The 16804-nt window shown below is 48.6% G+C and overlaps 1 long non-coding RNA gene across 1 annotated transcript in view; it reads left to right on the forward strand.

Moving 5' to 3' along the window:
• LOC141938117 (uncharacterized) overlaps positions 1–16804 on the forward strand; it is a 159279-nt gene that overhangs the window by 124347 nt on the left and 18128 nt on the right. The gene's annotated exons all lie outside the window — the stretch shown is intronic.

Consider the following 16804-nt stretch of genomic DNA (forward strand, 5'->3'; position numbering starts at 1 on the left):
ACTGCGGTGCAGATGTCGACCTGGGAAGCCAGCCCGCGCTGCTGCTGGCCGCCATCCTGAAGGTGAGCGCTTCTGCCCTGCGGCTGGAGGAGCTCCTGGCTGGCCCCGAGTGCTCAAAGGCTCACTTGGAGCCCTGGGCCTTGCAGGACTTCCTGCGGAGCATCCCCTGCAAGCTCCTCGTGACCGACCTGTACGAGGACTGGATGGCGGCGATGCAGAAGGCCAGCAGGGAGGATAAGATCCGGGAGCTGAGAGCGTAAGTGTGGGCAGCAGCCTGCCTGTTGAGCAGGAGCCCTGACCGCTGGCCCAGAGCACCTGGAAAGCTGCGCTGGCTCCCACCGGCCTCAGGTGAGTCTGGGGAATGCTGTGGGCAACATCTGCTTTATTAGCGCCGTGTTCCTGTTCCCCCAGGGTGGCCGAGAAGTTGCCTGCAGCCAACCTCCTCCTCCTGAAGCGGCTGCTGTCCCTCCTCCAGCACATCGGCCACCACGCAGCCACCAGCAGGATGGGCTGCAGCAGCCTGGCTGTCTGCGTTGGGCCGAACCTGCTGAGCCCAGCCCACGCGGACCTGCTCCCACTGGAGGCCATGCTGGAGGTGACCCACAAGGTACGCGTCCCCACCCGCCGGGGCAGCCTTCCCGGCCCACCAGCGCTTGGCTGTGCAGAGGGCTCTGCAGGCCTCCTCCCGCCAGCAAATGCTGTCAGGGTGGCTGCCTGGAGGAGCAGCCCCACAGCCACAGGCTCTGGGCAGGAGCAGGGGGCAGGGGTGGGAAAGGCTGCTTGGTCCCTTCTCAGGCAGCGGGATTGAGACCCACCGTTTGATGTGTGCAGGTGAACGTGCTGGTGGAGTTTCTGGTGGAGAACTGCAGGGATCTCTTTGAGGAGGAAGCAGGCAGCCTTTCCAGCCGAGCAGACAAGGAGCTGCCAGCCCCCCTGGAGAGATTCAGAGGTGAGAGAGGGGACTGAGGGTTGGCACTGGCTGGGGCTTGGGACACCAGAAACCTCCGTGTTGCTTCTGGCAGGGCTGGGCATCGAGTGTTGTCCTCTCAGCCCCGCTTGTCCTGTGGCCTCTCTTTGGCCACTGCTCTCCAAACATGAACGTTTTCCTCTGCAGGATGAGCTGAAGCCTGCAGACAGGGCATCGGAGGGCTGACCACAGAAGTGTAGGGCTTTGGGTGGGGGTTGCTTTAGCTCTGTTTGCTTCCAAGAAGTCACCATGTTGCACATGCTTTTGCTTTCTAGACCTGAGTTTGGAAGAGAAAATTGTCCCTGCAGGCAAAGTGGACATCAAGCACCAGGCAGAAGCTTTGCCACATGCACCCCCCTCTCTGCTCGGTGTCCTCATGGAAGCTGGGGCAGATACGGCGGTGGAGTCTGAAGTGGGAGAGGTACGTCAGCTCCCCAAACACGGTGACAGCGTGTCTGGGGTAGGAGGGGAGTCACTGCTGTGCCTCTGCCTGGCAGTAGAGCTGGTGTGGGTTTGGGTTATTCCTCCACCCCTTGGGATGATACATAGCAAGGGAAATCGGCAAGGTTGTGTCTCAAATGCACTTGGCAGGTGCTTAATCAAACCAAAGGCCCACAAAATGCCTACAAAGAGGCAGAGGGGAGCAGCTGTCAACTTCAGGGGGGTTTTGCTCAGGCCCTACTTCATCAGAGCTTCCTCAGGTCTATTTGGGGGTCAGCAGGGGGACCGTGTGAACTGTGGCTGATGCAAACCAGCCCAAGGCATCTCCTCTGGAGATCTCAGGTACCAATTTAGCAAAGAGTCGCTTACCACTCCAGGTCACCCCTTGCCACATGCCAACTGTGACATTTCTGGTTTAGGCACCGCCAGCTTTGCCTCCAACCACCCCCGAGAGCATGGCAGACTCCCTGGGGCGCCCAGAACAACTGGCCAGGTTTCCAGAGGAAAGAAGGTAAAATGAGCTCGCTTTGGTTAAAATCAGAACTGACTCCAGTGGGTCGTGGCTTTCCCTATCTAATCCCACTGTGGGATGGAAAGATTTGCAGGCTCTGCCCAGGACGAGGAGAAGAAGAGGAGCCGGAAGAGAAGAGAGACCTGGGGAGAAGAGAGCGAAAGCTGCGCAGAAAAGAAGAGGAGGAAGAGAGAAGGTGCTTCTGGGGAGGGACCAGCGAAAAGACGCAGGAAGGCGCAGCAGGTCGGGCAGCCCAGGTGCGTGCCGGGCTCTCTGCCCATCTTTCACACCTCTCCACACTCCTCTGCGTCAGCCCAATGCGCTGGCGAGGGACAGCGAGGGACGGTGCTGCGCGGGGTCTGGAAATAACTCCCTGGCAGGGCCCAGGGGCTCCCGGCCGAGCCCTGCGGCGTGGCACAGGGGCACTGCGCGTCTCTGCGCGCGCTCGGGGCTCGAAGGGCGTTGTCTGGGGGACGAGGCGCCAGAGCCACCCCGTAGCCAGCGCCAGCAACAGCTCTCTGCTCTGGGCCGTCAGCAATTCCTCACACACGGTGTTCCCCAGAGAGGGCAGCACAACCCTGCCTCTTCCTGCCGCCAGGGACTCACCAGAGCTTTCTGACTCTGTCCTTGCAGGTGCCGATTCATTGTCACCGCCTGATCTGCTGACTTTGGGGCCCCCAGCATTGCTGTTTGGAATAAAAAGGTGTTTTCTCTCTTGTGACCGAGTCTGCCACAAGACCTTCTGGAGTGGGGGCTGTTGTTCTGTGATGGATCCTGGGGGAGGAGTTTGGGATGGTCCCTTGTCCCAGCACCCTTCCCAGTGGGCGTCAGGGCTGAGTCGAGGTGCTGTAGGAGGGAAACCCAAGGCCAGAGTCACGCGCGAGGGTGGAGGTTGGAAGGAGCAAGTGACAAGAACAGTGACAAATTGGTATCACTCAGAATCTAAACGTAGCTGCCCCCAGCCCCTCTGACACCTGAGGATGAACTGGGACGCAAGGGGGTTTATTTTCTGCCAAATTACCCTTTAATGTGACAGGTGACAATGTTGGGGACACTCCAGGGATGGAGACGTCGCCACAGACACCCTGGGGACATGCTGGTCCCCTCCCAGTTGTGGGCCATCAAAGTGGGGTGCACCCCAGGGATGGGGATGTCCCCAAGAGCCAGCTTGGGTTCTCCTGTGTCCCCTCAAAGTCATGGGGTGTCAACACGTGCGACACCCCGAGGACAGCAGCATCACTAAGAGCCACCTTGGCGTCCCTCAAGGTCATGGGGCATCAACGTGGGGGACACCTCATGGATGGGAATGTCCCCAAGAGCCACCTTGGTGTCCCCATGTCCCCTCCCATGTCCAGGGTGACAATTTGGGGACCTCCAGGAGATCCTGAGTGGTGTGGGGGGCGTGTCTGCATGGACCCTCCGGCATGTCCCTGTGTCCCCCATCCTGGTTGATGCCGTGGATGTACAAGTGGAGGCTGTTGGTGGCTTTCCTTGTCAGCCCGGTGTGGTCCCCTTCCTGGGGGGTGGGGGGGGACATACAGGTGACAACAGGCCCCCCATCTGAGGGAAGTGGTTGTGGGGGGTCACTGGGACACACCCCCTTCCCAGGTGTCCTCGAGAGTTTGGGGGTGCAGGGATAGGGCTGTGGCATCGGTGGGACCCCCCCCAAAAATCCTGCAGGGGATGGTGGGGACAGCAGGACACAGTGTGTGGGGCAACTGGGGGGTGTAGGGGGGTGACAGTGCTGGGACCCCCCAGAGCTCCTGCAGGGGACAGTAGGGATGTGGAGGAGGGGTTTGGGGGTCCCAATGGGGGAACTGAGGATGCACGAGGGGGTTGACATCCCTGGGACCTCCCCCAGACCCCTGCAGGAGACAGTAGGAATGGGGGGGTTGGTTCCAAATGGGAAACTGAGGGTCTCGGGAGAGTTAAGGGGGATCCTCCCAATTTTGGGGGGTCCTGGGGAGGTTTTGGTGGTCCCAGAGGGGCTTAGGGGTCCTGGGTTGGGGGGACCCCATGATTTTGGGGCACCTCAGGGGGTTTTGGGGGTCCTAGGGGAAGCTTGAGGGCATCACCACTATTTTGGGGGGCCTCAAGGGGTTTCTGGGGGTCCTCAGCAATTTTGGGGGGCTCGGGGAGGGGGGTGGTGGTTCCAAGGGGGCAAGACTGCTAGAGAAGAAAAAAGAAGCTCTCCTCTTCAGCATCAAAGCTCCACACCCTCCCCACCCCCCCCCCCCCCAAAAAAAGCACCCTCATTCACTGTTCCCCCCTAATCCTTCATTGTTCAAAGCTGTGTGGCAGCAACATTATGGTGAAGTGATAAAGAGCTCACTTCAGAGCTGGAGGAGGAGAAAACCCACAGAGGCCTCTCAGATCTCATTTCAAGGACTCAGAAACCTTAAAACATGGAGAGAGAATCTACTTGCTGCATCCTGAGGTGAAGGCTCTCACTGCAGAGAAGCTTTAGTGAAAAAGACACCTGCTCCTCAGCAACTGCTGCCAAATTGTAACTCTCAGCCAACTGTAATCTCTGCCGTAGCTGAGCTAGTAACCTACATACGGAACTCCTCTCCCTGCTAATCCCCGGAATCACCCCATCCATCCGGAGAGGGGCAGTGCAGATCCTCCTGATTCCTCTTGAAACAAAGAGCTTCACTCCACAGTCAGTATAACTGTTCAGCAGGGATTCTTTATTCGCAGCACTGGGCAGCACTGCGGATCGCTCCACCACAAGTGCCGCACTTACTAACAAAATTCTCTGACTAATATACACAAAAAACATACATATGCATCAGATTTCTTAGAAAAGGCAGTCTTATGCTAATGGGTTCTCAGAATTCATTTACACAGAATCACAGAATCATCTAGGTTGGAAAGGACCTTGAAGATCATCTAGTCCAACCGTTAACCCAACACTGACAGATCCCAACTACACCAGATGCCTCAGCGCTATGTCAGCCCGCCTCTTGAACACCTCCAGGGATGGGGACTCCACCACTGCCCTGGGCAGCCCATTCCAACACCTAACAACCCGTTCTGTAAAGAAAAACTTCCTAATATCCAGTCTAAACCTCCCCTGGCTCAGCTTGAGGCCATTCCCTCTTGTCCTATCACTTATTACTTGGTTAAAGAGGCTCATCCCCAGCTCTCTGCAACCGCCTTTCAGGTAGTTGTAGAGGGCGATGAGGTCTCCCCTCAGCCTCCTCTTCTCCAGACTAAACACCCCCAGTTCCCTCAGCCACTCCTCATACGACATGTGCTCCAGACCCTTCACCAGCTTCGTTGCCCTTCTCTGGACACGCTTGAGTAATTCAATGTCCTTTTTGTAGTGAGGGGCCCAAAACTGAACACAGTCATCGAGGTGCGGCCTCACCAGTGCCAAGTACAGGGGCAAGATCACTTCCCTGTCCCTGCTGGCCACGCTATTGCTGATACAAGCCAGGACGGCATTGGCCTTCTTGGCCACCTGGGCACACTGCTGGCTCATGTTCAGCCGGCTGTCAATCAACACCCCCAGGTCCCTCTCTGACTGGCAGCTCTCCAGCCACTCCTCCCCAAGCCTGTAGCGCTGCTGGGGGTTGTTGTGGCCCAAGTGCAGCACCCGGCATTTGGCCTTATTGAAACTCCTACAGTTGGCCTCAGCCCATCGCTCCAGCCTGTCCAGGTCTCTCTGCAGAGCCTCCCTACCCTCGAGCAGATCAACGCTCCCACCAACTTGGTGTCATCTGCAAACTTACTGAGGGTGCACTCGATCCCCTCGTCTAGATCATCAATAAAGATGTTAAACAGGAGTGGCCCCAAAACCGAGCCCTGGGGGACACCACTCGTGACCGGCCGCCAACCGGATTTAACTCCATTCACCACAACTCTGTGGGCCCGGCCATCCAACCAGTTTTTTACCCAGCAAAGCGTGTGCCCATCCAAGCCGCAAGCAGACAGTTTTGCCAGGAGAATGCTGTAGGAAACAGTGTCAAAGGCCTTACTGAAGTCAAGGTAAACAACATCCACAGCCTTTCCCTCATCCAATAAGCAGGTCGCCCTGTCGTAGAAGGAGAGCAGGTTTGTCAAGCAGGACCTGCCTTTCATAAACCCATGCTGACTGGGCCTGATCATCTGGTTGTCCTGCATGTGTTGTGTGATGGTACTCAGGATGAGCTGCATAGTCTGAGCATGTGTAGTAAAAATAGAGTGAGGGTCTTCTCCCCCCCTTGGTGGTCCACATCATCTTCCTCACACTGTCCACTAGTTGAACTTCAGGTTTCCCGTGTCCATACATTGTCATGGAGTGACCTCATCTGTCCTTCGGCTCCTGTTTGTTCCAAGGAGGTTAGTTTAGATCAGCTTCCAGTCACTTATCTTAACACTGGTGTCTTCTTAGACACTTGTTTTTAGGTTCCTGTTATCAGGGATGTACTCAGGGAGTTTTTCAGTCTGTCCAAGGTCTGTCTTATCTCCACTAGGCAAGGAGTTAAAGGCTTCAAAACATCTTACAAGTGGGTAATGAGGGTAGTTAGGAAAACCGTATAAATGAAATTATATACATTGCAGTAAAATATGGGAAAAATAAAAGCTAGTAAAACACAAGTGATGGTTAACGTTAAAGCTAAATGTTCTACTTTACAGGTCCATGTACATTAGCAGTTTCAAGTATACTTGTAGCAACTTCCCTTCACTCTAGACAGCCGGCTTCTCTGTTACAGACATGTAAAGCAGTTACCTGGAAAACGAACGCCTGCGCTCCTTTGGAGTCTTTTTATATTCCATCTGTTCCTGAACCATCTGTAACTCATCGAGTCTGGACTTCTTCTTTTCCCTGTTAAAAGAAATTTGACCTTTATTACAATTACAGCTTGACCTTTATTACAAAAAGACACCAAGAAAAAAACCTGGCCAGCATGAGAAAATGTACTGCTTGCAGATGCAAAGGTGGATGTGCTATTTAAGCAAAACCAGTTTAGAATTCCTACAAGTCTTAGGGAAAGTTTTAGGATGACATTCGTCTTGTTTTAGTTTTGCACATTTACCATCTGCACCCAGAAAGTCTATTGGAGAAAATACTCTGTCATTTTGCTGATGTCAGATGCACTCGAGTGTAACTGCCGTCCGACAGGCCATTGAAACACAAACATGAAAAACAGCCCAACTTCATTGAGGCAAACCCCCACTCTTCTTTAAGTCTCATTGTGCTCTGTCAAACTCCTCCCTAGACAAGGGAGGCCAAAGGCACCCTGCTGTGTCAGAAATCGCAGCAGGACCAGGGGAGCGACGGTACCCCTGTCCTCGGCTCTGGTGAGGCCGCACCTCGAATACCGTGTTCAGTTTTGGGCCCCTCACTACAAGACAGACACTGAGGGGCTGGAGTGCGTCCAGACAAGAGCAACGAAGGTGGTGAAGGGTCTAGAGAACAAGTCCTGTGAGGAGTGGCTGAGGGAACTGGGGGTGTTTAGCCTGGAGAAGAGGAGGCTGCGGGGAGACCTCATCACTCTCTACAACTCCCTGAAAGGACGTTGTAGCAAGGTGGGTGTTGGTCTCTTTTCCCAAGTAACAAGCGATAGGAGGAGAAGCAAAGGCCTCAAGTTGCACCAGGGGAGGTCTAGATCAGCTCTTGGGGAACATCTCTCCGCGGAAAGGGTTGTCAAGCATTGGCACAGGCTGCCCAAGGAGGTGGTTGAGTCACCATCCACGGGTAGATGTGGCGCTTAGGGACATGGTTTAGTGGTGGACTTGGCAGTGTTGGGTTAACAGTTGGACTCGATGATCTTAGAGGTTTTTTCCAACCTCAGTGATTCTATGACTCTCTAAAGGAGGTGATTGTGTCATTGGGATGGCATGTGAATGAGCCATTGGAACTGCTGCTGATCCTCAAGATGGTGACGTGTCTGCAGGAGCTGGGGGATATCCTGGAGAAGGGAGAGTGCACCCAGCAGACGGAGGCTGCCCAGGTGGAAACTGAGGAGGAAACGGTTGTGGTGGTACCCCCGGGGGAAAAGGACGTGCGGGCGGTGGTGGAGGATACAAGGGAGGTGGAGGCACAGGCACAGAGAGCGGTGTTAATGCTGGTAGTGTTGGGGCCTGAGTCCTCTGGGTACGTTCACTGTGCGGGCGTCCGCGATTTGAGCTTCTAAAGTAATCCCAAAACACGAGTCACTGCTTGTTACACTCTGCCCTGATTTTAAAGAGGAAAGTGAATGGAGGAGGAGCGTGGTGGCGAGCACTTCTTGTTCTCAACTGAAGCATTTTTCTCCCTGCTTTTTGTTCATTTGAGACTACACTCATTTCTTGGTCCTCAGACTTGCCTTCCACATTGTCACTCCCAGCAAATCCCTCAGTCTCCCCTTCTTATGGTCAGTTTGGCAACTGTGGCTGGAGGCTGCCCATGCTAAAAGAGACACGTGCCAAGCGCTCTTCTGCCACACCTTGACACCCTTAATACTTCACAGTTCTGATCTTCAAAGTACTGCACAGACATTAACTCATCTTCTCTCAAACTTCTTTTAACATCTTCCGCACACGCTTCCTAGGTTGTTGCCTCATGGTAACATCTTTGGCCCGTTCTTGGCCCTGAATTGTTATCTTTGCTTACTGAACTTGAGGTTTTAGACAATCTGTTCATTTGTTTTGACTTATTTTTAAGATTTTATACACACAATGCACCCTTACAATCTATCTATAACACATAGATACCAAAAGCAAGGACTAACCTGACGCTGCAATAAACCAAAAGAGACTCCTCTCTCTCCAACCGAGAGAAAGCAGCTTGGCTACTTGAGATGACTAAGTAGTAGAATAACAGCGCTGCCTTTTCCAGTAGTTTGCTCAATCAGTCAAGAGGGTGCCTTTCCATCTGATCCTTTAATTATGTTTCATTTTTACATGTCATTATGATTTCCTCAGAAAGACTTCATTCTTCAGAGTCCTCTTTTCAATCATGTACTGGAGTTTTATTTTAAATAATCTTCCTGAGAGCACAGATCCCCTTTGTGAAGGCCAATTCAAATTAAGCCATTTTAAAATTAATTACCACATGTATTCTCCACAACGATCTGTGCATACTTATTCCCTTATAAATCAGCTGTTGTGTCCGTTATGTGTTACGGCCTCGTTTAACAGGTTACAAGCAGCAATATATTGAATTTCTGTAGCATACTTACACTTCCCAGTCTGGTCTGCCACTCGCCGAGCGAATTTTGCCAGCTCTCATTGGATGACCTTTTGGCATGGGGAGAGAAAAAAAATCCCCTTCAGTTTACCTGAAGAGAATTTTTTAAGAGAAATTTGTAAGTTACCGTTACTTACCAGTTGTGAGTATCGATCGTCCTTGCTAGCCCAGAAGACCTGGCAATGCTGGCTGTCTCAGTGCAGGAACCTGATAGCCCTTGTGAATCAGTGCAAACAGTTGGAAAATAAGCTCTACTAAAATACAAGAATCACTGCATATGGTGGAAGTAGACCTACCTTCTCTTCCCACAAACCCCGGATTGACAGGGGGGAAGATTGGGGACGTCCTGTGGCAGCCACCAGCACAGCAGGAGGGTTCAGAGCCACACGTGCTGGTGGAGGTGCTGGTGGCTGCTGCTGCTGCTGCTGCTGCCTGTGCATATGGATCCTCTGTGCATAACCAGTTCCATTTTTGAAGTTGTTCACAGCCTAGAGGCAGACAAACATTTACAAAGAGGTAACATGAACCTTCTGTAGCTCTAGGAACAAAAGCCTCCACAGAGTAAAATTACTTGTGTATTCCCATATATACTATCCAACCTAAAATAAACCAACATACGGATATATTCAGATTAGATCTAAGGAAGAAATTCTTCCCTGTGAGGGTGGTGAGGCCCTGGCACAGGTTGCCCAGAGAAGCTGTGGCTGCCCCCTCCCTGCAAGGGTTCAAGGACAGGTTGGACGGGGCTTTGGGCAGCCTGGGCTAGTGGAACGTGTCCCTGCCCGGGGCAGGGGGGTTGGGACTGGATGGGCTTTAAGGTCCCTTCCAAGCCAAACCCTTCTGTGATATATGAACACATCCCACTAAACACTGACATTAAGGACTGGCAACTCAGAGTATCTGTATGTAAAGCACTCCAGTGTTAACACTGAATTTGAAACTGAGGCAATCCTGTTAAACACAAGTGTGACCTGAATTTGTCAGCTTGTCTCTCAAGAGTTGCCAGCTTCTGTAACAACAAGGAATGTATTTGCAAAGTAAATTTAGCCTCATTCCATTTAGCCTTGTTTAAGGAGGTGTAAATTAATATTTTCTTCCCTTTCAGCTAATTGACTGACTAGACTTTTCTTACTAACAGTTTATCTAAAAGTCACTGCATTACCTGGCGTAGGCACTTGCTGGCAATTAAAGCACCAGGAGAAACACCTGCCTGATGACACGCTGGGCATGTATGTTCCTCACATTCCAGTCATGCTGTTCTAATACCTGGGTATAATCAGAATCATTGAAACAGGTTTTAGCTAAACTAAGGACATTGTTGGGGTTCTAATCAGTTATAAAATCCTGTAGATGGTTAGTGGGTGAATATGGTCCTGAATTGAGAGCATGAAGCTATAAATGTTCAGCAGTGCAAAAAATTTCTAGTATGCAGGAAATAGCTGCCCAGTTTTGATATTTCACTATTGTAACATTTGAAGATGCAGAGTAGGCCGTGTCTTGATGTTTTGACTAGTCTGTTCTCCACTGTCCAGCACAGTGAGAAGTCCCCAACCTCAAGGTTCATGAATAAGACACATCTCCAGAAACCATTAGTAGGTTCAAGTTCTGATGGTTTTAACCAACTCTCCCGTGGAGAAGAATGTGGATTAAATGCCCAACGAGCCATTTGCTGCAGACCACAGTAAGTCACCAGCGTTGGCTCTATAGTTTTGTATGAGAGAAAGGACTGTGCACAAACTAAATGCGTTTGATAACTAATACTGTAATCAGCTGCAGCATTACGCACTCTTCTCTTACACATCCTTCTGCATGGAAAGAGGATTTAACTAGATGCATAAAAAGGGAAAAAAGCCTTCTGTCTTTGTTTTTTCCTTTCTACAAGAAGAGTCCTTTCCTATTTGGGGTATACTTAAGCATTAAACAGAGCTGGTAACAAAGGAATGTTATGATCTTTCTGCTGTCAGAAGATCAGGTGTGATGTTTGGAATTAACAAACACGGGAGTAACACTTACATTCATCACAATAACTGTTTCCACAGTAGGGAGTAACAACTGCGCTGGTCATGATTTCTTCACAAATGAAACATAACAGCTCCTCCGGAATAGGATCGTCTGAGGAAAAGGAGGAAGAGGATGGCTCCTCTGGTAAAAAGGGAGGCTTTTCCTTCTTTCCTCTGGCATAAGCTTCCCTGGAGGGGGGATGGGGAAGGAAAAAGAAAAAAAGTTAAAGATGGGCAAAGGAGAACTTTCCCAAGCTTTGGATTTTATCCAATGAAGACAGTAGGTGGCATTGTCACTCCACATTAGCCTTCAAAAATACAGGCATTTAGTTTAAACTACTTTTCTATAGCCAGAGCACTAGAAAAGGGAGGGGGGAACAATTTTCCTTCTGCAGAACTCTTCCATTCATTGGATAAACTAAGAAATTAGCTCAGACTAGAGAAATCTTTTTCTGACAGCTAGAAACTGGGTGAAATGAATCCCACCTCTCCTTTGCCAGAGGGTAAATGTCAATCGCAGGCTCAGGATAAAGTCAGTCTCTGTGTAATTATGTTTTATAAATGGAAGAAGTCTATGTTACAGCTTCTGCAAAAGGAGATCCGTGATGGAAAAACAGAGGTGTTCCCAAGTGCATTTTAAAAGAGCCACTCTTGTCAGCACACAGCAGGATTTTCTTTGTTTACAGCAACAGGAAAACATCCCTCTGCTTCACACATGGGATCTGATAAATGGCAGAGGGGGAGAGAATCTCAGTCCAACAGCTATTTGCTAAATTCTGCAAGAAGCCTTAGCAAGATAAAACAGAAGCAAAAGGAGCTTTCAAAAAGAATGACGGCACTGTAAACACGACTGAAATGTTTTGCAGAAATATGGATTCTTAGCATACCACAAGCTTAACCAACGTTCAGGGGCGTGAACAGCAGGACTGCCCTATTTTAATATTTTAATATTTTGGTGTTTTTCTGGTTTTCAGGTGTGCAAGAGAATCCCTGCCTTTGTTACCCACTCTGTAGGCCAGCTCATACAGTGGCTTTTAACTCGTGAGTGCTTGCGTGCATAAGTATAGAGGTGGAATGCATCTACACTTCATCCATTACTGTACGTATAAATGTGTTTGCAGCAGTTTGGATGCTTAGAAGCTCGTCGAGTCATTTGGTGGTTGTGGTACCGTGCAATGCCCGGAGAGCTGTACCTTTACATGCTCAGGAGAGAAATCTGGAGGTCTGTTGGATTGTACCAAATCAGAAGCACCGTGACTTTTAGTTTATTGTGTGCTGATGTCTGTAGATCAGTGCTGAAACAGTCATGAAATACTGTGATTAAGCATCCCTAAGCTGCCTTCTGCAACTTCCTGAATACCACAAAAGCAGACCCACGGTAGTTCTTTGCTTGTCTGCATGGATGGCTGCAAAGTCTGGCCTTCCTGCAGAGGGTATTCCTAATTTTGTGGGAAGAGAAGAGGAGGACTGACTTGAGTCAAAGTTGGCTCTGTGTGCATGAGGAATAATTTCCATTTTGCTGTCTTAGCTACCTTGCACCTCCTTGCTGTGTGTCTGAGCACGTGCCATCTTGACTTAACCAAAGCAGAAAAAAGGCTTAGAAATGACTGTGCTGCATCCTTAAAGGATAGTGCATGTTCTGACTTCTTGTATGGGGTGAAATTGCTACCGTCCAGTGAAGCTGCTGGTGTGTTCTCTTGAAGCAGAAGCTGGTGATTCTTAGCGTGCAAATTTCCAGCAAGACGTAGAGATGTTTCTGTATTCGAACTTGTGTCTCTTTGAGGGACACATCTTCCCACATCAGGAGGACTGGGCTTTAGACTTTTGCTTACTTTGGTGCCAAAAGCATCAAAGCTCTTTGTCTTTAGAAGTGCTCAGCTAATTATTAAGAATATATCAGTAAAAGGAATGGTTATTCTCTTTTCCCTTTTGTATTTCCTTTTCTGTTGTTCAGTTCTTTACTTTCTTCACAGGAAAATGCTGTGCTGACTTATTCCCTGCTGCCTGTAGAAGGGCTCAGGCTCGCTCTTATTTTTTGGGCTCTGCTTAGCCATAGAAGTTGGAACGAGGAGACCAACTTCCCAGTGTAGCGACAGTCTGGGGAAGAATTGGCAATTGGAGAAATTCTTCATGGAAGGGAGCATGTTCTTTGTCCTTCTAAAAACGAGCTGTAGTGTTTCTAGACAGATTCATCTCCTTGAAGTGAATAACAAAGACAAAAACCAGGATGTGTGTTATCTAGGCACTCCTTCGTGTTTTGTTAAACATTCTTTGCGTTTTGGAGATTTTTTTTTTTTTGGCCTGCACCTCTCTGGCGGTAACTGACTTCCTCTGTTGGGAGAGGAAGATACTATTGAATCTAAAAATCACTTTTGTGATCTGCCACAAAGTCTCCATCTGCTAAAAAATGTTGTAAAGCAAGACCTGTTGGGTGTGGGTTTGTGAGACTCAAATCTATGGCACTAACACCAGCTGGTTCCTGGAGGAGAAGGACCTGAATTATAAATTGATGCAGCTATCATCTATGAAGACATGTCGTATCTGTATATCTATAACCTAAAGAGAGCTCTTGGGGTGTGGGTTGTTTGTTTATTTGTTTTGTTGACACACTCTTGCAGTTGACAGTTGAAAAAGACAAGGATTTCCCCTTCAGGAGAGGTGCATTGCTAATGATAACGCTGACTTTGTTAAGTTGAAACGGTTGAAATCACTTTCTTGTGAAGACACACTGATCTGTTCTGAACAGAAGGCCTTCTTTTTGTTAGTTCCTGTGTTCCGTTATGTAAGCGCAGAAGTTAGTTTTCTAACTGGTTGATGGAAAAGTAATACTTCTGTTTCAGTTGTTGTCAGTCTTCAGTTTTTCTCCATCTGTTGCATTTGTTTATGGCCCAAGTCTATGTAAAATACAGGTCGTGAGGCAAGAGATTGCTGTTCTTAAGAGCAGGGGCAGGTGCTAAGCTGGATCATTTGTTTAAACAGCTTCAGGCTGTGTCACCAGAAACCAGGGGGCAGAGTGCTGGAGAATTGGTAAAGCTCTTCAAAGTGGATGCAGCTGTTGGATGCTCAGCAGCCTTTGGTTCAGCTCCCTTTTGCTTGGTAGATAGACTTTCCTAGTTCACGTTCAAGGGATAAAACCAAACCAAAGCAAACCCTAAAAAAAGGCTGGTGTTAAAAGTTCTCATTCGTGTCCGCGGTGACTCTGCTTTCACCACCAAGTGCTGCTGTGTACACTCAATGAAACTGGGAGCTGCCCATGCCTGCTTGAGTAGGTCTGAGTCCTCGTTTTAGGGTAAATGTTCTTTTGACTGCATCTGTTCTCCCGTGATATAAAAATGTGACAGATATTGGGAGCAACTCTTTAGGAGAATTACTATAAAGGAAGGAATTGCTGGTTTTATTTTGTCATGATGGACAAAAAATAACTGATTCTAAGTCATGTCCACTGCAGCTTATGCTTCCACAATACACTGCTCAGCTGATTTCTGTGTGGCTTTGGAGGGGAATCCCAGGTGCCTGCTGTTTCTCTAGGGAGAAGCAGGCTGCAGCATGGGCTCAGAGGGCCAGGACGTGCTTTGCCTTCATGTCACCAGAAGAAGAAGGAGGAGTTGAAGAAGGGGCTCGGGAGCAAGAGACTGCAAGGAAGTTGCTGTACGAGATCCTTTTGCCTTGCTCTGTCTGACAGAAAAGCTGCCTCCTGCTGGCTGGGCCTTAGCCCGAAACACTGTGAGCACTCCTTGCTCGAGCCTGTGAGAGGGGAGAGGGTCCTTCCTCTGCCAGGGAGTGTGCTACTGTGGGCTGGCTTGTTCTGAATAGATGATCGGCAGTTGTCGTGTTGAGATTGCATGGTGACAATCTATACTGTTGACCCCCTGAATGGTTTTTCATTTCTGTCCCCGTTTCCTTCTCCAGCTATTTTTAATACATCGATTAAAACCAAAAAGTTTTAAACCTACCCTTGACTGGAACATCATCTGTCGGTTTTGGCTGCAAACATTTTATTTCCTAAAACTAAGTCGCCTTTTCATCAGAACACTGAAAAGATTTCTAGCCAGTGTAGTACTACTGTATTGGGGTTTTTTGAATAAGTTTCTCTACATGTTTCAGTGTGTGCACTTAATTTCTACTTCACTTAGTATGTTGAAAACAGTCTTAAGCTGAACAGGCGTTTCATGCTTGGGGGAGAAAAAGAGCAGATCTTGACTCAAAAGCAGCTTTTCAAAGGGAAAGGTGAACTATTTTGTGTCTTTTTGGATTTTTATTCTGATAGCACAAACATCTTGTTTTCTCAGGATTTTGTTACCTCTGGAAAAAAACCCCTTGGTATTGCTTCGCTTCCTCCTTCTCTGGTTGGCTTGTTTGTTGTTGGTTTGTTGTCTGTGTTGGTTTTTTTTTCCCCATTCCCTCCAGAGGAAGTGCTCAGACTGTTACCTTTTAGGAAGACGTTTTAATTTGTGACTCAGAGGTCTGCAAACGTCACTCTAAAAACAGTTCTGTGCATCCAAACACTGTTTATCCTTTACAATAGGAAAGGAAGGATTTTTAACCTTCAGCAGAGAATACAAAGTATTCCAGACGGGTCTGGTTTGCTTTGCCTTCGGTATTCCTGTTGCCTGTTGCTTTGGAAGTGCACGTAATAAGCTTTTCAGTTGAGTAAACGAGTGCTGGTGCTTTTTTGTTTTTCTTCCCCTAGAAATCTAGTGCTTAATCATGCTGCGCTGTGCTGTGGAAGTTGTGGACGCTGTGCTGTTCTCCAGAACGCCCCTTAGGCTGCCGCTGCAAGTAGGTCATTGAAAATAATAACCTTAGGCTTTAAAAATATGGAAAAGTTAACGATGCATAAAGTTTAGAGCAGGGTAGTTGTCAGGTTAAAATCATGTCATGCTTATGACGTGCACAGTGATGGTTCCCTTCAGGTTTTTGGGTTAGTTTGGGTTTTATTTTTCCTTTTAAGATGGCACTAGTTGCAGTGATCTTAGTTTACTACGTGCCTAAGTGTCTTAGTACGGACGTGGATCCTTGCTGCCTGCTATTTCTGTTTACTGGCAGACATACTTAGGAGAGCTGTTTGGCGTTGTGGAGTGTATGTATGTATGTGTATAAAGATGTATGTAATGTATGAAAATAAAAAGACCTACAGTGCCCTCCCCACATCCTTAGTTTTTCCTGACCTGTACTTCAGCGTTAGCAAGACTTTAAACTGACCCAAGTGTTGCTATTGCAAATGTTTCCATGTTTGTCTAACTATTTTGATGAAATAAATTTTAAAAGTAATCAAAGCACTAAAGGTTTTGTGGCTTGCCCTAGAATTATAGAGGCTTTCCCTGTCTAATATCTATTCCTTTTTTCAGGTTTCACTGTATTTTTTTACCATATGAAATGGAAAGAGATTTCTGTCTTACTGTTGGCTTTTGATAGGTATCTTTTCCTTGGGGAATTGCCCAGCAATTAAGCCCCAGGCTTTGGAATTCAGTTGATGGACAGTTTGCATGTCTGTGTCCAAATATTGATGCTAAGAAGCCATCATACAGTTCATGTTCATAACTTTATGAAAAGCCTCCCTTTTTACCCGAGGAGCTGTCCTCTTCCTCCTCCTCCTCCTCAGATGATCCTATTCCAGAGAAGCTCTTATGTTTCATTTGTAAAGAAATCATGACCAGCGCAGTTGTTACTCCCTACTGTGGAAACAGTTATTGTGATGAATGTAAGTGTTACTCCCGTGTTTGTTA

This window comes from Strix uralensis, chromosome Z (genome assembly GCF_047716275.1).
Source record: "Strix uralensis isolate ZFMK-TIS-50842 chromosome Z, bStrUra1, whole genome shotgun sequence".
NCBI lineage: Eukaryota > Metazoa > Chordata > Aves > Strigiformes > Strigidae > Strix > Strix uralensis.